Source organism: Xyrauchen texanus, chromosome 30 (assembly GCF_025860055.1).
Source record: "Xyrauchen texanus isolate HMW12.3.18 chromosome 30, RBS_HiC_50CHRs, whole genome shotgun sequence".
Classification (NCBI taxonomy): Eukaryota; Metazoa; Chordata; class Actinopteri; order Cypriniformes; family Catostomidae; genus Xyrauchen; species Xyrauchen texanus.
In genome coordinates, this window is record NC_068305.1 from 908,593 (window position 1) to 932,970 (window position 24,378).

Sequence of the window (24,378 nt, forward strand, 5' to 3'; positions counted from 1 at the left end):
AAATACAACGAGTGAACGTGTTTCACTCAGAGACCAAAATTCAGTGAGAATAAGTGTGATGTCCACATGTATAATAAACAGATGAATTATCATCACATTTTGCTTTATGACTTTATGAAAAATAAACAGTATATATAAAATGGCATATCACAACTTACAGCAGGCGATCCTGAACCAAACAAGCCCTCACTCAACATAAGATGTGCTGATCCTGAAATATTCCTTAAAGAGTGGGAATGCTGGGTAACCATAATGACATCTCGATAGTAATGGTTTCTCTGGTATCGATTCACTAAGACAGTGGTTCTCAACCGGTGGGGCGCGCCCGGACACTCTCCCGGGGGGGTGCGAGTAGGCTACGATGGAAGGGAAAAAAAACTAACAAAGACCACACCCTTACATCTAACTGCCGTCCTATTTCACTTAATGTCGACATAAAAATTATTAGCAAAGCATTATCCCATAGAATTGAAAAAATTATACCTTATATCATCCACCCTGATCAGACCGGCTTTATAAAAGGCAGACACGCATCCAACAATACCCGCAGGTTATTCAATTTAATGCATTACTCATCAGTACAACAGAAAGATACTTTCATTGCCACATTAGATGCTGAAAAAGCTTTTGATAGGGTCAACTGGAAATTTTTATTCACCACATTACAAAAATTTGGCTTTGGAGAGTCATTTATTAACTGGATCAAGATTTTATACACATCACCATCTGCCACAGTCACAACCAATGGACTAACCTCACAAAGCTTCACACTGTACAGGGGGATGAGGCAGGGATGTCCACTCTCTCCATCCCTATTCACTATTTTTATTGAACCCTTAGCAGCAGCTATCCGCCAAAACCCAGCAATCAAAGGTATTGAAACACTACAACAAACACATAAAATTTCACTTTATGCAGATGATATTCTACTATTTATACAAGAACCTCTAGCATCTACTCAAGAAATAATTAAAACAATCCAGTCCTTTTCAAAAATATCAGATTACGCAATAAACTGGAATAAATCTTCCGTCCTCCCTTTACATAAAACCAAATGGGATGTGGCACCCCACCAATCACCTATACCTATATGTCATGATTACATCACTTACCTAGGCATTAAGATTTCCTCCAGACTGTCAGAGTTGGTAACACTCAACTTCACACCACTGCTAAAAAAAATAGAAGACGATTTGCTTCGATGGCTCAACCTTTCAATCTCCATAATTGGCAGGCTAGCAGTAATAAAAATTACGACTTTACCAAAAATTAATTATCTATTTTCAATGATTCCAACCCACCCCACACTCACCTGGTTTAAATCACTAGACTCCATTATCACTCACTTCTACTGGAAAAATAAAACACCAAGGATAAAACTCACTACACTACAAAAAAACAAGGTTCAAAGAGGACTAGAAGCACCAAATTTTTATTATTACTCAATGGCTAACCAACTGCAATACATATACAAATGGATCCACCCCACCCAATCAGATACTATATGGCTAGATATAGAACAATCACTATGCAAAGAATTAAATATAGCTGACATACCATTCCTCACCAAATCAATCAAACAACACATATGTTTTAATGCAGTAACTATAGCTGCCACTCTGACAGCCTGGTGGAAATTTCACCAAATCACAAATTCTATACTAGCTCCATCTAACCTCACCCCACTGTGGAATAACCGTGACTTCATAAGCAATAAGAAAACACTGAATTTTGGCACATGGGCTGAAAGGGGTATCACCCACATTAACCATATTTTCAAAACTAACACATTAACAACATTTCCATAATTGGCCCAGGAGTTTGGCATCGGAGCAATGAATTTTTAAAATACTTACAACTCAAATCTTCTGTTCTGGCAAAAATGAACATCAGAGCCACAAATTTAGAACTTCCACCGGCAATATCTGACTTGGTTAACATTTCCTCTCCAAAGAAACTTCTCTCTAAAATATACAAAATGATTTCAAATCAACTTCAGACCATAGACTTACCAACAATAAAATGGGAAAACGATCTTTCAATAGCTCCTGATACCAACTTCTGGACCCAAATCTGTAAAAACATCTTTCTCATGTCCAAAAATGCAAATCTTCAATTAATACAATACAAAACACTTCATAGAACACATTACACGGGCAATAGATTAGCCAAAATGGGTTTCACATCAGAAGTTTGCACACATTGCAATCACAATTCTATAGATACATACATCCATGCAACCTGGCACTGCACTCCAATCAAGCACTTTTGGGAAGAGGTCACACAGTCACTATCCACTATGGTCGGCTACCACATCCCACTATCGCCCTCTCTTTTGCTTGTTGGGGACCTCACAATAATCACTGATAAAACTATAAACTCTAAAATGCTCCTCATAGCTCTAACCATCGCAAAGAAAACTATCCTCATGAACTGGAAAACTCGTAACAAAATACACATTAACCATTGGAAAAATCTTATTACAGACTTCATTACAATGGAATACACATCTCCCCCTTATAATTACGCATCTGAAACCGACCTCTGCCATCCAACACTTTCTGATCTCTTACAACTATGAATCCTCTCTCTCCTTTCAACTTCGACTCCTCCCTCCTTTTTAATCAACCCACGGATATTACTATATTTTTGTCATCATTGCCATTATTATCATTATTGTTACTGTTATGATTACTATATATATATAATTTTTTTTTTTTTTTTTTTTTCTGTTGTTATTGTCGTTGCTCTCATCATTGCTATCACCATTGCCATCATTGTCATCAGTATCATTATTGTTCTTATTAATACTATTATTATTATTACCATTGTTAGTACTGTTTTGGAATTACTAACCTGGTGTTTTCACTACTGCTGTAGTTAAATTAATTGATTGTTTCCAAAATTCCCCCCTAATCTTTTCATGTGTTTTTAATGCATCACAACGTAGAATAGAGAGGAAAAGTTTCATTTTAAAATAAAATGTATGTATGTATATATACACTGAAAAACCTCAAACACTTAGGCAGGCAAGACAAGAGAGAAGTGGTTTCCATGGGACAGCATCTCTGTCCCAAGTTGAGACACTCTCACACTGTACCCCTTGTTTTAATGCACATTAAACACTACACATAACATACAGAGAGAAAAAAACTAAAAATAAATAAATAAATAATAATTTTTAGGAGAAAATAGGGATTGAAGAGATGTGGGGGGAGGGTTATCTTATATTATCTTATTAAAGTATCTTTTATTTTTGAAGAGTGCTGACAATGGTAATTGTTACATAGGAGGAAAGATGGAAATAAGAATAGAAATAAAAATTGACTGATACAATGTTGGCAGCATGTTGGTAGTGAGGAGTGGTGGTGGTGATGGTAATGATGATGGTAATAAATAATAAATGGTTATTTTGCTTATGCACACACACACACACACACACACACACACACACACACACACACACACACACACAGTTATTTTCACTTCTGGAATTATGGAATTACTATATTGTTCGTTAATGCACTATTTTGGTTTGTATGTCTGTCTGTTAATAAAAAAAAAAAAAAAAAAAAAAAGGAAGGGAAAAAAACTGGAAAAAAAATAATTTTGGGCACATTTTTTTATCACTAAACTACTGTCATAAAAAGTTATAGTTTTGTATATACATAACTCCTGAATAAAAATTAAATTGTGTTTGGACTGAGTTAAAAAAAAAAGTTTTGGATTGGTTTGTCGATAGTGAGCGCAAATGCAGGTGATAAGCATAAGCGGTTTCATTAAGCAAGTCATTGAGTCGTTCATTCAAACGATTCGTTCAAACGGCCGATTCATCAAGAATGAGACAGATGTTTGTGAATAGGTCATTGAATCTTTGACTCAAGCGATTCGTTCACAACACTGAATCATTCAAAACACGATTGAGTATTGCTGTGAGATGCGCTATGCTAAATAAATAACAATACATTGTTGTAACAGCAATATCTCCAAGTTTTGTTTTTTGTTTAAAAATGTCATGATTTGCCAATGCAAAGAGAGTGCTGCCACCTTTTCCCCCCACTTCAAGCACTGATTATAACACAAACAAATCATCCTCCTGGCGGCTTTTTTTTTTTTGTCAAAAGCGACAAATCCAGCGACTTTTACTGGTGATTTTGGAGACTTTTGTGGTGTTTGGAGACTCGAAAGCACGAATCATTCTGCAGTTAGGCCTACTGTGCTCAACGAACAGCGGGTGCTGCCGTGAGCCCCTCTCCCGTCCAAAAGCACTCACAGGCGGTCAGTCTCTCAGTAGCCTCGCGCAGCAGTCAGAGCAGAGAGGAGACACACACCCATCCGCGTCCAGGCTGCAAATGAATCGCGCATGCGCATGGCCGCCGCCGTTCCCGCCCTGGCTTACAGAACGGGGTATAAATGTAAATGTTCACTCACTCTCACACAAAAATAAATCACTGCATTTAAATTGACTCACGACATAGCTTTCCATTCACTCTAGTCTAGTCTCTTGCCAAGTTCGCTTGTGCCAGCTCTCGCTAGTCTTATCAATCTCGATTTACATAGGCCTTTACTACAAAACCCCAACAGTCTTTTTAAAGACTAAACCCACAAACATTCTTTTTAAGATTAGATCAAATCTCAGCCCTAGCCAGTATTTTTTTTAACTGCTAGGCAGTAGCTACACTTAGCTAAAACTACCCACACGACTAAGACACACACACACACACACACACACACACACACTGACGAGGACTACAATCGTTAAGTATTAAAATAAAATCTGAATTATCTGCAAAATAATTATTTTGTTCGTTTAATTAAAGATTGTGCCTAAGTCCCGACTGATTAGCCCCTGATACGTCTCTCAACATACACCACACACACAGTTACATATTGCCTAAACTTTATTGAAAACCGACGCACCACCAGCTGCAAAAAAGCTTCGAAGGTACGATGAAGCATACCTGCAATTTGGGTTTACAGTCACGGCTGATCTGAGACCTCAGTGTGTCGTGTGTGCCGAGGTGCTGGCAAACGACACTATGAAGCCCTGCAAATTAAAAAGGCACCTCGAAACAAAGCATGCTGGCATTAAAAATAAACCAGCTGAATATTTTACAAGAAAGCTTGATGGCCTCCATCAGCAACAGGCAACCATTTCAGTGCACAGCACTGTGTCTAAACCGTGTTTGGAGGCATCGTATGTAGTGGCCAAAAGGATCGGTAAACTGGGTAAACAGCATACAGTCGCCGAGACTCTCATTTTGCCAGCAGCGCAAGACGTGCAGAATAATGATAGACGATAGTGCAGCAGCCAAACTCGGTGCAGTACCACTGTCCAATGACACAGTCGCTAGGAGAATTGTAGACATGTCCAATGATATCAGAGAGCAACTGATAGAGTTCGTAAAAAAGAGTCCTTACTACGCGCTGCAGCTGGACGAATCCACTGATATTGTTGGGCAGGCACAGCTCCTCACCTATGTCAGGTATCTGCGGGACAAGGCGATTGAGGACGATGTCCTGTTTTGCCGGCCTCTTCAGTCGCACACTACAGGAGAAGCCATTTTCAATGTCCTTGATATTTTTATCAGTGAAAATGGTTTGGCTTGGGACCGATGCGTTGGCCTATGCATGGATGGTGCGCAGGCAATGACGGGGCGTGAGCGTGGCCTAGCTGCTCGCGTTGAGCAAGTAGCTCCACTTGTGAAATGGACACAATGCATGGTCCATCGCGAAGCACTAGCTGCTAAAAAAATGCCGGTTCTCTTTGACTCCGTGCTGAACCAATCCATGAAAATAATAAATCTCATCAAATCACGGCCGCTAAACTCTCGCTTGTTTGGGGTCCTCTGTCAGATGTTGTCAGGGCATGAACAGCTGCTTCTGCACACTGAAGTTCACTGGCTCTCCAGGGGGCGGGTGTTACAGCGGTTGTATGAGCTGCGAGAGGAGGTGAAGTGGTTTTTGACAGAAATCAAATCAGATCTGGCGAAGCATCTGGATGACACTATGTGGCTTGCGTCTCTGTCCTATTTGGTCAATATATTTGACCGCTTGAATGGCCTCAACCTGTCTTTGCAAGGCCGCGAAAGTCATATTTTGCTCCTTGCAGACAAAGTGCACACCTTCACACAAAAACTAGACCTCTGGCATGGCCGCATCAGTCGAGGGAACTGCGACATGTTCCCCAGCCTTGCAGACTTTATCACTGATGCAGGCACGCCACACGATTTCTCCTCCCTATTTCAATCAGCGTCTGAGCACCTGTCAGCAATGAGAAAACAATTTGCGACGTACTTTAAAGAGGATTATCGCTCTTTTGCGTGGGTTCGAGATCCGTTTGTGTGCACAGCAAACGAGCTATCAATTGATATGCAGGAACATCTTATTGAGCTGAAGAGTGACAGTAGACTGAAGGAACTCTTTAGCTCCTGCCCTCTTTCAAATCAAATCAAATCACTTTATTGTCACACTACCATGTACACAAGTGCAACAGTAAGTGAAATTCTTGTGTGCAGTTCCGAGCAACATACATACACAACACAATAATAATATACAATGTACAGCAAACAATACACACAATATACAATGCACAATACATCGTCATTTCGTCATTCTGGGCAGCATTGATGCAGGAATACCCTGAACTCTGTGACGTCGCCTTGAAGATTCTCCTTCCTTTCGTGTCGACATATTTGTGTGAGGCAGGATTCTCAAAAATGACTGCACTCAAAACGAAATACCGCAATCGTGCACAAATCGAGGATGATTTGAGGCTATGTTTATCAAACATTGAGCCAAGAATTGAGGATCTTTGCAAGGCAAAGCAGGCTCAGGTCTCACATTAACATCACCTACCAGCAAGCTTCTGTAAAAAATGCAGATGATGCCTACTATTAGGCCTAGTAATAATAACAATAATAAAGCATAAATTAATATCAGAGGTCTGGTGCCAATTCCCAATTATAGCAATAGCCTAGTAATGATAATAGGCCTACTGATGATGATAATAATACAATAATAATTCAGCATCCAGCTGTTGATAACAACAATAAAGCATGTAACCTCATATAATTATATAGCAATAGCCTAGTAATGATGATAGGCCTACTACTACTCATAATAATAATGCCTGCAAGCTCACATTAGAAGTCTGGTGCTACTGCCAATTATAATAATAATAATAATAATAATAATAATAATAATAATAATAATAATAATAATTAAAGCTGCGAGCAGCGATGACGGGCCCAAGCCGGTGGCACCGCCACCCCTGGGCCTTTAGGGTCGCCGTGCACGACGGGCAATAACGTAAGCTCGCTTCGACCGTCGAGAAGATGTGTGCAAATTCCAAGAAATCCACATTCAAACCAAAATATCTGACTTTCTGTTGGTCTGTTTGTTCACTTGAGACATAAGGGGTGATTTAAAAGCATTTTGAAAGTGACACACTTCCTTCTGCCAGTTGGTGGCGCTATAACTGACTCACAATAGCAACATCCATGCGATCGGCCTCTTACAGCGAACACACTGCTGAAGTTTCGTCGAGATCAATTAATGTATGCAGAAGTTATAACAGACTTCCTGTTTCTCTTACTGCCTTCTGCCAGTTATTATAGGCTTTGTACTTTACTCACGCTGCAATACCGACGTAGAAAATCATCCTCTTTACGTGCGCAAAAATATGCTTGGAAACATCACAGTGGAGCGGTGCTTACTGTGAATGATACGAATTGTACTACTGACTATTTAAACAGAGTAATTTTTATATGGTAGGTTTACTATTTTATTATTATATTTTATTGCGGCTATAATGAACAGGCTGCAATGTCAAGATTGCAATGATGGAGTGTGTGTGTGTGTGTGTGTGTATTTGTAACCTTAAAGGGGTCATATAATGCCATTTTTGTACAAGTTAATATGAATCTTTAGGGTCTAAATGAAAACTTTGTAATATACTTTTATTAAAAATTCTCATTAGTATTTTAAGAAAACACTAATTTTAACTGCTGAAAAACAGCTCCGTTTTCAGCACGCCGTTTCAGTGCATATGACTTTAAATGATAATGAGGTTTGGTCACCCCGCCCCTCCCTCCGTTCTGGGGGAATTCTAGTCTTGAATCATATGCATTTGCAAGATGTAAACAGTATTTTGCCAGTATTGTGTTACCATTCATCTTCATGCAGTTATAACTGTTTTTTTTTACATTACTTCTTAATCAGTAACATACAAGTAAACCAGGTGTAACTTAGTGTTACCATGTTAACTGTAACACCTGCGTACACAGTTTTTAATAACACAATAACCATAACGCGTTGTTCATTATAAACGTGTGATTATGAATTATATTGAGAACGTCGTAACGTTATGGAAAACATGCCGTAATGTACCCTGAGTGTAAACATTAGCCACATGCAGTTTAGCGTTGTTTTGGTTGAACTCACCTCTGTGTGCTGCTTTACCTGCAGTTGAGCGTTGTTAAACTCACCGATGAATGGTGTTGTACCCACAATGAGCGTTGTTAAACTCACCGATGAATGCGGTTGCCTATGAACGCGCTAAACCTTTGCTGAGAGGGCACTTTGATATCAGATTGTGAGGGTTTTTAAAAATAAAAAAACTGTTGGAGGGCCAGATAAAGATGATCTGGGGGCCACCATTATACTAGCCCTGCCATAGATCATTCATTGTAGCCTATTCCTTTTTATTTTTATTTATTGCAGTCTCGACCCATTCAGCAGCAGACGAAAAACGTACGTGCAGGTCCAGCTGTTTCGTTTTGGTGGTGCGATGAAGACTTTCGTCGAACATCAGCACGAACGGTCCCGTGATTTTGGAAATTAGTCATCATCCGCTATTCCAAAGCGCGTAATGGCTGATGGCTGTAGTTTGCTGGAGACCCTTGACAGCAGTTAGATATTTTTCACTTTTTGAATGAGACTCCAGCGCCCGTACACCCAACATTCCCAATTTAATAGCTTTCTTGCATAAGCAGTAGGCTTCAAATGCGTTATTTGCAACTGGCTTTAACCAAGCACGAAATTCAGATTTTTCAAGCCAAGTATCGCTAAACTTGCACTTCCTCATAGCTGAATAAAATCCGTTTAACGTCTTTCTGTTGTATCCGAGAGACTCGCGCCAATAACACGAAAGCTCAAAGCTGGCTGTTGCATGTTGGTCTATTTTGTAGTCATAATACAGCGAATTATATTTGGACTAGCGAAATAAGAAACTACAACAGCACGGAAGTAAAAAAAAGAAACATTCCAAAGCGCTGCGGGAGCATTTAAATGAGATTTACATGGACGTAGGAAAATTAAGACCTGTTAAAAATTATTTAAGACCTAGAACACAATACTTCAGCAAATTTAAGACTTTTTAAGGCCTTAAATTGTGATTTTGAAATTTTAGACTTTTTAAGACTTTTTAAGACCCCGCGGAAACCCTGTTTTTTTTTTTTTTTTTTTTTTTTTTTTGTAGAGTATTTTTTTATTGTATCACCAAAGCAATGACGCTCACGACTCCCGTTGAAGTATCCAGCATCTCTAAGGTCTGCAAATAACTCCATCCAGAACTGAGACCTATATACATTTTGAAGAGTCCTCAAGCTGATGCTTACACCGTGTACAGCGTACGAGTGGCCCTCGTTAAAATATTGAACGCAATGATGCAGTATGTCTTGTTTTTCCGTCTGGTCCGCGTCTTTTAAAATCTCCAAACACCGTTCTCAACAGTCAACACGTACAAGTGTTCTTCTTACGTTAAAACAACGAGAATACAGAAAATGTGCTTAGACCTCCATCTAGTGGTTATATTATAGAATTAAAGGAGAAATTACATATGAGACAGCTTTATAACTGAAATAGACAAGTTTAATATAACTATTCTGATAAGTGTATATTTCCAACGTCATGTTTGTGTTATCCGTTTCTGTAAGTTTTTGTGACGTGTTTCAGAAAGATAATCGCTTAGACAGAGTAATAGTTTATTTTCATCTTAACCAGACATCACAGTTGATCAGTGAAATAATTCATAATTCAATATATTGATACCGATTTCTTTATCAACTGTTTGTTCAATTGAGACATAAGGGGGTGATTTTAAAGCATTTTGAAAGTGACACACTTCCTTCTGCCAGTTGGTGGCGCTATAACTTTGACTCACAATAGTCACATCCATGCGATCGGCCTCTTCAAGTGAAGAAACTGCTGAAGTTTCATCGAGATCAAGTAATGTATGCAGAAGTTATAACACACTTCCTTGCTGTTTAAGCTTCATTTATGTGCTTTTTTGAGCTTCAAAGTTCTTGTGCAATGTGTTCCACATTCAAACCAAAATATCTGACTCTAGGTCAAAGTATGAAACCAATACCCCACTTTTGTCTGAAGGTGGCGCTACTGAGCCCCTGCACCAGGCATCAAAAAAGAAAATTCAAGTTTGAAGAGCTGCCGCGACAGCAGTATTTAAGATATCAATAATTCTTTCACACGTCTACATCTGCCGTGTGTTTACATTATACACCTAAAGTTTGAAGTAAATCGTGTAACAATAAGTGGGTGATTTTAAAGCATTTTGAAAGTGACACACTTCCTTCTGCCAGTTGGTGGCGCTATAACTTTGACTCACAATAGTCACATCCATGCGATCGGCCTCTTACAGCGAACACACCGCTGAAGTTTCATCGAGATCAATTAATGTATGTAGAAGTTATAACACTCTGACTGTTTCTCGTTTCTCGCCATCATTTCGTTTCCTCGCCACGGCCAAACCGTTGGAGATATCAAAAATCTGCCGGCAATTTTTCATGGTCAATGTCTTGACATCATGCTGACCGAGTTCTATATGTGTACCGCGTTTCATATTATTACATGCAAGCGTGTTTGAGTTATAGACCAAGTTTTCGGCCCCTGTTCCAGGGGGCGCTGTCGAGCCCCCCTGCCACACCCGGGTACCAGCTTCAGGCCGGCCCTAATGACCGCAGGTTCTGACCCGTGTGCAAAGTTTCAAGAGTTTTTGAGCATGTTAAGAGCCCCAAAAGTGCCCCGTAAGTCGTAAAAAAAATAATAATAATAATAATAATTAAAGCTGCGAGCAGCGATGACGGGCCCAAGCCGGTGGCACCGCCACCCTGGGCTTTTAGGGTCGCCCAGCGCACGACGGGCAATAACGTAAGCTCGCTCGACCGTCGAGAAGATGTGTGCAAATTCCAAGAAATCCACATTCAAACCAAAATATCTGACTTTCTGTTGGTCTGTTTGTTCACTTGAGACATAAGGGGTGATTTAAAAGCATTTTGAAAGTGACACACTTCCTTCTGCCAGTTGGTGGCGCTATAACTGACTCACAATAGCAACATCCATGCGATCGGCCTCTTACAGCGAACACACTGCTGAAGTTTCGTCGAGATCAATTAATGTATGCAGAAGTTATAACAGACTTCCTGTTTCTCTTACTGCCTTCTGCCAGTTATTATAGGCTTTGTACTTTACTCACGCTGCAATACCGACGTAGAAAATCATCCTCTTTACATGCGTAAAAATATGCTTGGAAACATCACAGTGGAGCGGTGCTTACTGTGAATGATACGAATTGTACTACTGACTATTTAAACAGAGTAATTTTTATATGGTAGGTTTACTATTTTATTATTATATTTTATTGCGGCTATAATGAACAGGCTGCAATGTCAAGATTGCAATGATGGAGTGTGTGTGTGTGTGTGTGTATTTGTAACCTTAAAGGGGTCATATAATGCCATTTTTGTACAAGTTAATATGAATCTTTAGGGTCTAAATGAAAACTTTGTAATATACTTTTATTAAAAATTCTCATTAGTATTTTAAGAAAACACTAATTTTAACTGCTGAAAAACAGCTCCGTTTTCAGCACGCCGTTTCAGTGCATATGACTTTAAATGATAATGAGGTTTGGTCACCCCGCCCCTCCCTCCGTTCTGGGGGAATTCTAGTCTTGAATCATATGCATTTGCAAGATGTAAACAGTATTTTGCCAGTATTGTGTTACCATTCATCTTCATGCAGTTATAACTGTTTTTTTTACATTACTTCTTAATCAGTAACATACAAGTGAACCAGGTGTAACTTAGTGTTACCATGTTAACTGTAACACCTGCGTACACAGTTTTTAATAACACAATAACCATAACGCGTTGTTCATTATAAACGTGTGATTATGAATTATATTGAGAACGTCGTAACGTTATGGAAAACATGCCGTAATGTACCCTGAGTGTAAACATTAGCCACATGCAGTTTAGCGTTGTTTTGGTTGAACTCACCTCTGTGTGCTGCTTTACCTGCAGTTGAGCGTTGTTAAACTCACCGATGAATGGTGTTGTACCCACAATGAGCGTTGTTAAACTCACCGATGAATGCGGTTGCCTATGAACGCGCTAAACCTTTGCTGAGAGGGCACTTTGATATCAGATTGTGAGGGTTTTTAAAAATAAAAAAACTGTTGGAGGGCCAGATAAAGATGATCTGGGGGCCACCATTATACTAGCCCTGCCATAGATCATTCATTGTAGCCTATTCCTTTTTATTTTTATTTATTGCAGTCTCGACCCATTCGCAGCAGACGAAAAACGTACGTGCAGGTCCAGCTGTTTCGTTTTGGTGGTGCGATGAAGACTTTCGTCGAACATCAGCACGAACGGTCCCGTGATTTTGGAAATTAGTCATCATCCGCTATTCCAAAGCGCGTAATGGCTGATGGCTGTAGTTTGCTGGAGACCCTTGACAGCAGTTAGATATTTTTCACTTTTTGAATGAGACTCCAGCGCCCGTACACCCAACATTCCCAATTTAATAGCTTTCTTGCATAAGCAGTAGGCTTCAAATGCGTTATTTGCAACTGGCTTTAACCAAGCACGAAATTCAGATTTTTCAAGCCAAGTATCGCTAAACTTGCACTTCGTCATAGCTGAATAAAATCCGTTTAACGTCTTTCTGTTGTATCCGAGAGACTCGCGCCAATAACACGAAAGCTCAAAGCTGGCTGTTGCATGTTGGTCTATTTTGTAGTCGTAATACAGCGAATTATATTTGGACTAGCGAAATAAGAAACTACAACAGCACGGAAGTAAAAAAAGAAACATTCCAAAGCGCTAGGGAGCATTTAAATGAGATTTACATGGACGTAGGAAAATTAAGACCTGTTAAAAATTATTTAAGACCTAGAACACAATACTTCAGCAAAATTAAGACTTTTTAAGGCCTTAAATTGTGATTTTGAAATTTTAGACTTTTTAAGACTTTTTAAGACCCCGCGGAAACCCTGTTTTTTTTTTTTTTTTTTTTTTGTAGAGTATTTTTTATTGTATCACCAAAGCAATGACGCTCACGACTCCCGTTGAAGTATCCAGCATCTCTAAGGTCTGCAAATAACTCCATCCAGAACTGAGACCTATATACATTTTGAAGAGTCCTCAAGCGAGTGGCCCTCGTTAAAATATCGAACGCAGTGATGCAGTATGTCTTGTTTTTCCGTCTGGTCCGCGTCTTTTAAAATCTCCAAACACCGTTCTCAACAGTCAACACGTACAAGTCTTCTTCTTACGTTAAAACAACGAGAATACAGAAAATGTGCTTAGACCTCCATCTAGTGGTTATATTATAGAATTAAAGGAGAAATTACATATGAGACAGCTTTATAACTGAAATAGACAAGTTTAATATAACTATTCTGATAAGTGTATATTTCCAACGTCATGTTTGTGTTATCCGTTTCTGTAAGTTTTTGTGACGTGTTTCAGAAAGATAATCGCTTAGACAGAGTAATAGTTTATTTTCATCTTAACCGGACATCACAGTTGATCACTGAAATAATTAATAATTCAATATATTGATACCGATTTCTTTATCAACTGTTTGTTCAATTGAGACATAAGGGGTGATTTCAAAGCATTTTGAAAGTGACACACTTCCTTCTGCCAGTTGGTGGCGCTATAACTTTGACTCACAATAGTCACATCCACGCAACCGGCCTCTTCCAGTGAAGAAACTGCTGAAGTTTCATCGAGATCAAGTAATGTATGCTGAAGTTATAACACACTTCCTTGCTGTTTAAGCTGCATTTATGTGCTTTTTGAGCTTCAAAGTTCTTGTGCAATGTGTTCCACATTCAAACCAAAATATCTGACTGTAGGTCAAAGTATGAAACCAATACCCCACTTTTGTCTGAAGGTGGCGCTACTGAGCCCCTGCACCAGGCATCAAAAAAGAAAATTCAAGTTTGAAGAGCTGCCACGACAACAGTATTTAAGATATCAATAATCCTTTCACACGTCTACATCTGCCGTGTGTTTACATTATACACCTAAAGTTTGAAGTAAATCGTGTAACAATAAGTGGGTGATTTTAAAGCATTTTGAAAGTGACACACTTCTTTCTGCCAGTTGGTGGCGCTATAACTTTGACTCACAATAGTCACATCCATGCGATCGGCCTCTTACAGCGAACACACCGCTGAAGTTTCATCGAGATCAATTAATGTATGCAGAAGTTATAACACTCTGACTGTTTCTCGTTTCTCGCCAGCATTTCGTTTCCTCGCCACGGCCAAACCGTTAGAGATATCAAAAATCTGCCGGCAATTGTTCATGCTCAATGTCTTGACATCATGCTGACCGAGTTTGGTGGCGATTGGTGGAGTTCTCTGGGAGGAGTATTCCAAATTCCATTGCGTGCGTTTTTCAAACAACCCTAAATAGACGGTTTCCTGTTGGTCTGGGGTAAAAAGTGAAAGTATGAAGGATATATGAAACGATGAGATCTATATGTGTAGCGAGTTTCATATTATTACATGCAAGCGTGTTTGAGTTATAGACCAAGTTTTCGGCCCCTGTTCCAGGGGGCGCTGTCGAGCCCCCCTGCCACGCCCGGGTACCAGCTTCAGCCCGGCCCTAATGACCGCAGGTTCTGACCCGTGTGCAAAGTTTCAAGAGTTTTTGAGCATGTTAAGAGCCCCAAAAGTGCCCCGTAAGTCGTAAAAAAAATAATAATAATAATAATAATAATAATAATAATCCTAACGAAAACAATAGGGTCCTACGCACTTTGTGCTTGGGCCCTAATAATCCTAACGAAAACAATAGGGTCCTACGCACTTTGTGCTTGGGCCCTAATAATCCTAACGAAAACAATAGGGTCCTACGCACTTTGTGCTTGGGCCCTAATAATAATAACAACAATAAAGCATGGGGCGGGGCGGGGGGCAATGGGGCCCCAACTGCAATGAACCAGCTTTGGGGGGGCCCATCTTGCAAAAGGTTGAGAACCCCTGCACTAAGACATGATCCTTCACATCATAGATGTGTCATTCTCATTGGATCTCTAGAGAGAGTTTGAGTCCATCTTTGGAAACAGGAAGCAGAACAAGAGCGCACATACACAGACTGTGCCCGGTTTTCAGAGTGATGGAATAAGAAGCCAATGTCATTATTTTTAATTATTAGGCACTGAGTTGCGAGTTGTTGATATTTTTGCACTGAAATACAGATTACTTCACAGACATAAAGCGAATTATATAGTTCTATGCTTGGACATGTTCTTACTTGCTTCTAAATGTTTTAAACAAAACTCAAATTCACTAAACTGTTGTACCATATTTGTGCATGTTGCTAATCTAGTGCAATGTATTATATAAAAATGTAAACGTAATCATGCCCCTGACCCTTACATAAATTACATTATAAAAGCATGTAGAGTATGTTTCTACCATTGGTGCAATTCAAGCTTGAAGTACATGTAAGTTTGTGTTTATCTGAGGCACTTCATCAGGGGGCAGTCAGCGCACCTCAACAAACCTCACAAGCAGCGCAGACACAGAATGAGAGCCGTTCACACAGGACGCGTTCTTGACAGCTGGACAGAATGCAGAGATCTCCAGACACCATTTTCACGTGTACATAGACCGACAATTAAAAATAGCTTAGAAGGAATGGAACGCAAGAACGCATCCTGTGAGAACAAGACCGACTGACGAACTCAACTGAATGAATTTGCCCCTCTGAGTTTTGTTTGAGACATTTAGTAGCAAGTAGGGCTGGGACAACGTGTCAACGTCATCGATGACGTCGACGCAAAAAATAAGTTGACGCAAAATATGCGCGTCGATTCGTCAGACCCAAAACAAAGATGGCGGCGCCGGAGAGTAGTAGCAACACGAGTGGCTCCTCAGACTATCAGAAGTGCAAGGCGGCATGCACTCGTTCCTCTAAAGTATGGGAATTCTTTAATTTAAAAGGAAACAATTCCGTGATATGTCATCTTTGCAAAATGGCGATGGCCTTCCATTCTAGCACCACGGCAATGCACCAGCACCTTAAGAGGCGCCACCCGGCACACACGCGAACGCATGCACACACACACACACACACACACACACACACACACACACACACACACACAGTATTCTTAAGGTGAAAGGAAAGTGTCAGAGTGTAAGTTGTTATTTGCATGTGAATGAAGATGCTTTTTTTCAGTATGTTCAACATAAATGTTGAATTCTGAATGTTTATTTTTATTATTTATATTTTGTTGGAAAAGCACTTTCTGTATTAGCTTAAAGCCCCCAAGTTTACAATAGTTATTCTTTCAATAGCTCTACCAAAGGGTGGCTGGGTGACCTATTTTTTTTTTTTGATTGAATGCTAGACATCAGAATGCATTATTTTGCTCTTGTACACTTTTACTTGAATTTTATTTTTGAATTTTGAGTTTAAGAAAAAGGTGAGTGGCAGAGTGTATTACTACTATATGTTGTTGTTATTTTTATGTGAATGAAGAATTAAAAGATGCACTTTTTTCAATAAGCTAGGACTATGTGTTTTCAACATAAATGTTCAATTCTGTTGGTTCAGGAAGGACGCCATGACAGGCTGCTGGCTCCCACTGTCGCTGTTCATTTTTATTTATATTTTGTTGGAAAAGCACTCTCTGTATTAGCTTAAAGCCCTCAAGTTTACATTGGTTACTGTATTCTTTCAATTGCTCTAAAGTATTTTGGGTGACCTTTTTATTGTTTTATTGAATGCTAGACATCAAGTTGTTGTTATTTTAATCTGAAAGAAGAATTAAAAGATGCACTTTTTTTCAGTAAGCTAGGCCTATGTGTTTTCAAGGCTTCAAGGTTTTATTGAATGCTACCTCTGACTAAGAATGCATTACTTTGCACTTGTATAGTCTTTTATTTTGGAATTTTAAGAGCAATAAACATATATTGCAATGTTAAGGAATTTTTCATTCAGATATGTAAATCAACATGTATAAATTGCTATTAGTCAATTAATGGGGAGATAATCGAATCGAAATCGAGTCGGACTGGAAAAATGAATCGTTAGATGCATCGAAAATATATCGCTAGATTAATCGTTTAAAAAATAATCGTTTATCCCAGCCCTAGTAGCAAGTAAACTAGATGTCCACAAGCAGAACTATATATTCCGCTTTATGTCTGTGAAATCATTTTTATTCACATTTTCTGCTATTTTCTTAACATTTCTTGGACTCCTTCCAATAATGTGCTTCTCATTTCTTTTGTTATGGCTTTACTGTGGTGCTGTGGATTTTGTGTGTCTTTACCTCTCTGTCCCTGTAAATATTCATTTGTACTTTAGGGACCTGTCAAAAAAAAAATAGTTCAGCAGTCACCTACTAAATGCTGGCTACTCCAGAGATGGTTAGCGTTTCTCAAACGGTTTATATTTGCACACCCCTCCAGTCCTCTTCCAGGATAGATATGGTAATACTGAGTATTTTTGACCTTTAGAAAAATATAAAAAAATATATATATCAGTTTCAAGATATTCACTATCAGGCTTGATGTTTGTGTGAAATGTCATATACACACAGTTATTAGCACTCCTCCTCATCTTTATTTCTCTGTGGCTTTTTAAGTACAGATTGACCTCCAATTACTGTGACATTTTAGTCTTGTGTAGCTCTTTGCTTATTGGCCAACACAACAACATTCACTGTGCAGTTTGACCTCAGCTGACCCTGGCCATGTTGTTCAAACTAAGAGAAATCCAACATATAATTCTGGATATTTTGGATAATCAGACATTTACCAGAATGTTTCTGCAAAGTCCTTTTTGAAGCAAGTCAACCCACTTGGCTGTCATCTAGGTAGCACCTTGGTTCCCTTCATGGAAGTACAGCTCCAATCTTCTTGATTGGGATAAGACAGACTTCTTCAAAACAGGTTGTCATGATGATATTTCAATAACAGGTGACGAACATTATTGTCACTGTCATTCTGCTAATTAAAACACAACTGGTGAAAATATAATAATAAAAAAACAGAACAAAAATGGAGGTAAAATATTTGACCTCACTAATCGACTTGACTATTGTGACCATCCCTCATTGGTAAGAGTTGAACTTTGAAATGGTATCCTCCATGTCTCGGTCACCGGCAGAAGTATCCAGAGAAGCTGTACTTTGAGGGTCTGGCAGAGCAGGTGAACCCCCCCATCCAGCTGCAGTCACACTACCTGCCCATCTACTTCGGTAATGTGTGTCTGCGATTCCTACCCGTGTTTGACATTGTCATCCCGCTTCCTTGAGCTGCTGCCGGTGTCGAAATCTCTGGAGACTCTTCTGGATCATCTGGGGGGGCTCTACAAATTTCATGGTGAGATGTGCCACATGTAGCTGTGAAGCACTCAGCTGGGAAAGTTGTTTCACACATACTGCATCTGCGATGTGCGAGCGGCATGTATTGACTTCAGCGCTCATATTAGCATCTTACAGCACACACACTGGGTCTGTTCCAAAACTTATGGAGTTACCTCACTGTCTCCTGCCTACAGCTGGCAGCTGTCTTCTATGGCAACATCCTAACTGAGATGAAGCCTCATAAGAGGCTGATTTGCAACGCTCTACATAGTTGGCAGCTCCGTGCATCATCCAAATCAACTTGCTGCTGATTTCAGTACAGGGGGCGTGAGAGAAACGACGCAATCCTCTAATGAGCATAACTACTCACAGCACACACACTTTTTGGATAAAATATTTGTTTGTTTGTTTTTCATGTTAAACTGTTATTTATTGATACTTTTCAGTATTGAATATATTATTATATTTATTTATTAGAATAGAAGTATATTTATCATCCAAATTTCTCTCGTCCACCATCTTTGATTTATTTTTCTGCCGAGCTCATTGCCTACCTGGGTAAGGATACGTACGATGATACCTTAGAATGGGCAAAACGAGATATCTTAAGAGGCAGCATATTTAAGATGCCTACCTTTTGGAACAGCCTTCGCATCGGGAGCGCACCCATGATGTCTTAAAATGTTGCCTCTGGAGGACGTTCATTAGGTTTTGGAACAGATCCACTGAGTGTGTAAGCTGCACAACGTTGTGTCCCAAACTACTAAAACTTCTAATGTTCGCTTTCCAAAATACTCATGACTTAAAGTGATTCAACTACAGTCAAGCTGCGCTTTAAAAAGTAGGAAGAAAATATTTGAGATGTATAACAATTGGATGATGATCTTAAATGTATACTGTATAAGGGTGACCTTAAACAATTAGCATGAGCATTACATTCAAAATATACATTTACACTTAATATAAACTTATAACATCAGTAAACACACTATTTTATATAACAATAATATACAGTAGCAATTACCAAAATCTTTCACTTAAAAAGGAAAGGGGTGACCTTAAAGTCCCTTTAAGGCTGCACGAGGCTCAAGTGAATCAGTGAATCATTTATGTGTACTAGTCCATTTACATGAACATTGATTCACTAAAACGATTCAGTTTTCACAGGTGAGTGTTTTTGGTGTGTCATTGGTGTGTTCACAATGTGACAAATGAAGCGTATTGTGATGCTACAGTGTTACTTGCTGGAAAATATTGTTTGTTACTGGAAAAAATACATTATTGTGGAAATATCTGAACTACTGTCACGCCACTGAAAAATGTAGTTAAGTCACACCGTGGTAGTGTGTAGGTGTGAAAGGCCCAAGGCTGCGTGCTTTATTTGTTTGTGTAAAAGGAAATCATTACCCTTTACATGTAGACCGGCCAGTGACGTACCTGTACAACACTCTTCACTACTATGAGAGGCACTTGCGAGATGGCACCAACCTGAAGAGGAAGCTGGTGCACACCATCATGCGCTCCCTTAAGGACAACCGCGCACCTGGCTGGTGTCTCAGCGAGACGTACCTAAAGTGTGGAATGAACCCCAGAGAAGACAGCGTCTGGATCCCGACGACACCTACTACTGCAAACTCATCGGACGACTTGTAGACAATATCCTTTAACGAGTCAGCTCTGTTTTCTGAATAACACACATGTACATGTCTAGTTGTTGTGATCCAGGAGTCCTGCTAAAAGTGCTTAGACGTGACACTAATCACTGGAGTAGTTGCCTAGTAGTCGGCGTATTGCACATACTCCAGAAACAACATACAAAATGGTCAGAAATCCTTAAAGGTTTTTTACAGGTTCAAGACAAGTTAAGCTCAATCAACAGCATTTGTGGCATAATGTAACTGTATGTAGCAGATACGCATGTCACATTTACGGTCTTTCTCTTCCTGGAAAACAGGCTTAAAATATTGATGGCATCTTATTGCCGTATCCAAATGTTTGTCCAATCAAATGCTCTCTAGCAAGAGAATGCCCCTCCCCCACCTGTCTAGTCGAGATGCTCTTTCTTAACTGCCATCACCCATGGCAGGTAAATCTCCAGGACCGTTCCCCAACTGCGACTGGCGCTTTAATGAGTTTCCAAACCTCGCTGCTCACGCGCTGCACGTCACCTGTGTGGAGCTTATGGCTCTGGCTGTGCTGGGGAAAGATGTGGGGAATGCCCTGCTCAATGTAGTGCTCAAGAGGTCAGAGTTCATCACAATAACAGTGTAATGAAGACCAGTATCATGAGGTTTAAGGGTTTGGTGAAGGGATGCATTTATGCGTTTGATTTATTGCTATGCTGTTCTCTAGATTCCTGTTATCAATCTAAAGCTACAGAAAGAATGCTACTGTTTTTCCATACCGTGAATAGTGATACACTTTCATTGAATTCAATTTGTCCGAATTGTTGCTGCGGTCTGGTTTAAGTAAATGTGTTTTTATGCTGTTGTGTTTTACAGTCAGCCGCTGGTTCCTCGAGAACACATCACGGCCTGGATGAATGCTATTGGACTCGTCATCATTGCTCTACCTGTATGGACTCGTTCTTTCTTTATTTCTTTCACTCATTCTTTCACTCATTCTCACTCACTCTCTTTTCTTTCACTTTCTTTCTAACTCTCTTTTTTCTTTCTCAAAAAAACTTTTTCTTGTGCTCTTTTGTTCTCTTTCTCTCTTTGTTTCTGTTGCTTTTTCTTGCTCACTTGCACTTTTTTCTTTGATCTTTTTTATTCTTGCTGTCTTTTTCTTTTAATATTTCTTTGACAATTTTACTGACTTGGGAATTTTCTCTTTCTTTCACACTTTTTTGCATTTTCTTTCTGATGCAGTTTCTTTTGCTCATTTGTTCATGTTCTTTTTCTACTCCTTTCTTTTACACAACCTTTTTCACTTTCAAATAAATAACTTTAGTTATTTGTTTGTTCTTGTTTTCATTTGTACTGTGGTGTGTAAGTGAGTCATTAGTGTAACTATAACAGCAGACTCGCATTGTGCTATTTCAATAGTTGTCAAATTATAAAAGACATTATGAAAATTAGGAGACACTAACAAGCTGTTAGAACGGTACGGGATGTGCTGAGGTGGATTCTAATCTGTTAACATTTTCAGTACATTTTGTCAACATCAAACGGCCATTTTTAATGTAACTGGTGAGTACTGACATGAACTAGTTCACCCAAAAATTATGTATTTGTCATCACATACTCACAGGCTGTTGTAAACCTGTATTACATTCTTTTGTAAGTGGAACTCATAAGGAGATGTTTGGCAGAATATTAGTTTCAGTCACCATTCAGTAATATTTTCAGAATATTTTTCACTAATTGAAAAATAGTGACAGTGAATGGTGACTGAGACTAACATTCTGCTTACCATCTCATTTTTTGTTTTACAGAAAAGAGAAATTCATTCATGCTTCAGGTTGAGTTATGATGACAGAACTTTCACTTTTGAATGAACTGCTTTTAACTACCTGTTAAAGTATTCATTAAAGGTATCTGCCAGGAACAGACATCCAAGGAGTTAGTGGTTTTGAAATGACCTGATAATTAATCATTTCATGTGTTTTTAAACCATTTGTTTCTTTGCAAAAGTGGTCTTAAATGTTTTCATTTATTTGGCCTGAAATAGTCTTAATTGCAATCCTTTGAACCTGCAAATACCCTGAAACCAAACCTTTATTTGTCCTCAAATGAATTTAGTTTTTGTTCCTTCTCTCTCTCAGGAGCCATACTGGATCGTCCTTCATGATCTCATCGTGAGTGTGGTTAGCAGTCCGGTTCTGAGTTCTGAGGCCGAATGGGTCGGTTACCCCTTCCAGCTGCTGGACTTCACCGCCTGCCACCAGACATACTCGGAGATGCAGTGCAGTTACGTAAATTCTGTAAAAAATGATTTTCCTGGGCTGAGAGCGGGCAGATAAGTAAAAGCAAGTGGCCGTTCTCACAGGACACGTTCCTGAGCTCAAACACAGCTGGACAGAGAAAGGCATGTGTATGTGTTCACACATGGTTTGTTTTGATCTGTCTGCGAGAACTGTCTTAGCACTTCTGTTAAAATCTGCCTGTTGGCCCTCTGCAGACAGCACTTTGACGTCTGGAATCCTGGCCATGCGTATGAGCAGGTAATTGAATGACAGGCTGCTCCTGAAGGAGACGTGAGCTGACACAGGCAACAGCGTATCTCCACTGTCACACTTGTACACACTACGTCTGCAGCAACAGGGGAATATTAGCACACTCTTAGTGTTTTCTCCATATGCCACTGGAGTGGTTTGACAACAACTAAAGAGGGTTTAAGGCGTTCCACTGTGTTGTGTTTAATAACACCACTTTACCGTGGTAAAATCATGTAACACACAGCCTCCAGGAACGTCTGTCAAGTTTAATGTGATTGTGTTCATCAGGTTCCTGTCGGAGGTTCTGAAGCCCATCGTGAGTTCCAGCTGCTTTATGTGTATCATCTCGTGGGGCCGTTCCTACAGCGCTTCCAGCAGGAGAGAACCAGATGCATGCTGGAGGTAAAGCACGTCCACAGCACTGCCCCACTTCCACACACACACCTGCACATTTACGCTTTAAAAAGACTGACTCAGATTCACCCTCGCGCTCTTCAAAGCAAAGAGAGAGGAAAAGGGAAATACAGGGACTGTTTGAGGAGTTGACTAGAGTTGATCAGAACGTGGCTGTTTTGAACGCAACCTTCTTAGCATGGGCAGGTTTTTCTGAGGAAGCAAGGGAGATGGTGCCTGATTAAAAATGTCTGGATTAGAAAATAATTCACAGAGATCAAATGATTTATTAATTATTAATAATAGTGCAGCAGTTTCCACAGAAAGAGTTCTGATTATTTCACAGCAGTGTTCATCTCAACAGAAGACGAGATGAAAAGACACATCATGACGATAAACGGTTTTAATTCAAACATACCGTTGACAGAAATCTGTGTCAATGACAGTATAAGTACAATTACCTGTGAATAATTTAGCGCATATTAACTGAATGTGCAGTTAGCAAAGAAAAATAATAAATTGACACAAGAATACTATACATTGAAGAGGAGAAACACATGATATGGCTAATACGAGTTCAATGTTCTGCCTCAGACAATGCAAGTTTAAGGTTAAACAAGTAGACTTACAATAAAACTGTAAACTAAAAACAATATTAGTAGAGATATTAATAAATGCAATTATTAGAACGCTGTATTGCGATCATTTGATCATTATTTGAAATAACTGCAATAATTGGGCACTTTAAATTCTAATCACATTTGACTCATTTTAAAGGAATATTTGACATGATCGGCATGTTTTTGTGTCTCACATGCAACAGTGCATTATGTGAATGAACTCTGACTGTCATCAACCTGCACTGTGCACAGAACAGCTCCTAAAGAGCGTGTGAAGATGAAACGCTATCTGTGATGTAAGACATCTGCGGTCCCGTTAGAATTTAGTGGTAAATGTAGTCGGTGATTACAAATAAAAGATATATAAAATACGCCTGTAATTATTATGTTGTTGTTCTTAAGCTATTTGATAAGTAATTTGGACAAAAGTGTAAACATGATGAGACGTGAACTACGTTCATTTAAACACACACAAAAATGCATTAGTTGATGGGGCAAATGTGTTTCATATGCCTTTAACCTGGAAAACATGTAAACATCAGATGGGACATGAACATACTGATT

The 24,378-nt window shown here is 39.3% G+C and overlaps 1 pseudogene; it reads left to right on the forward strand.

Moving 5' to 3' along the window:
* The window catches only part of LOC127623564 (mediator of RNA polymerase II transcription subunit 23-like), a 105,395-nt pseudogene that overhangs the window by 77,134 nt on the left and 3,883 nt on the right, over positions 1-24,378 (forward strand).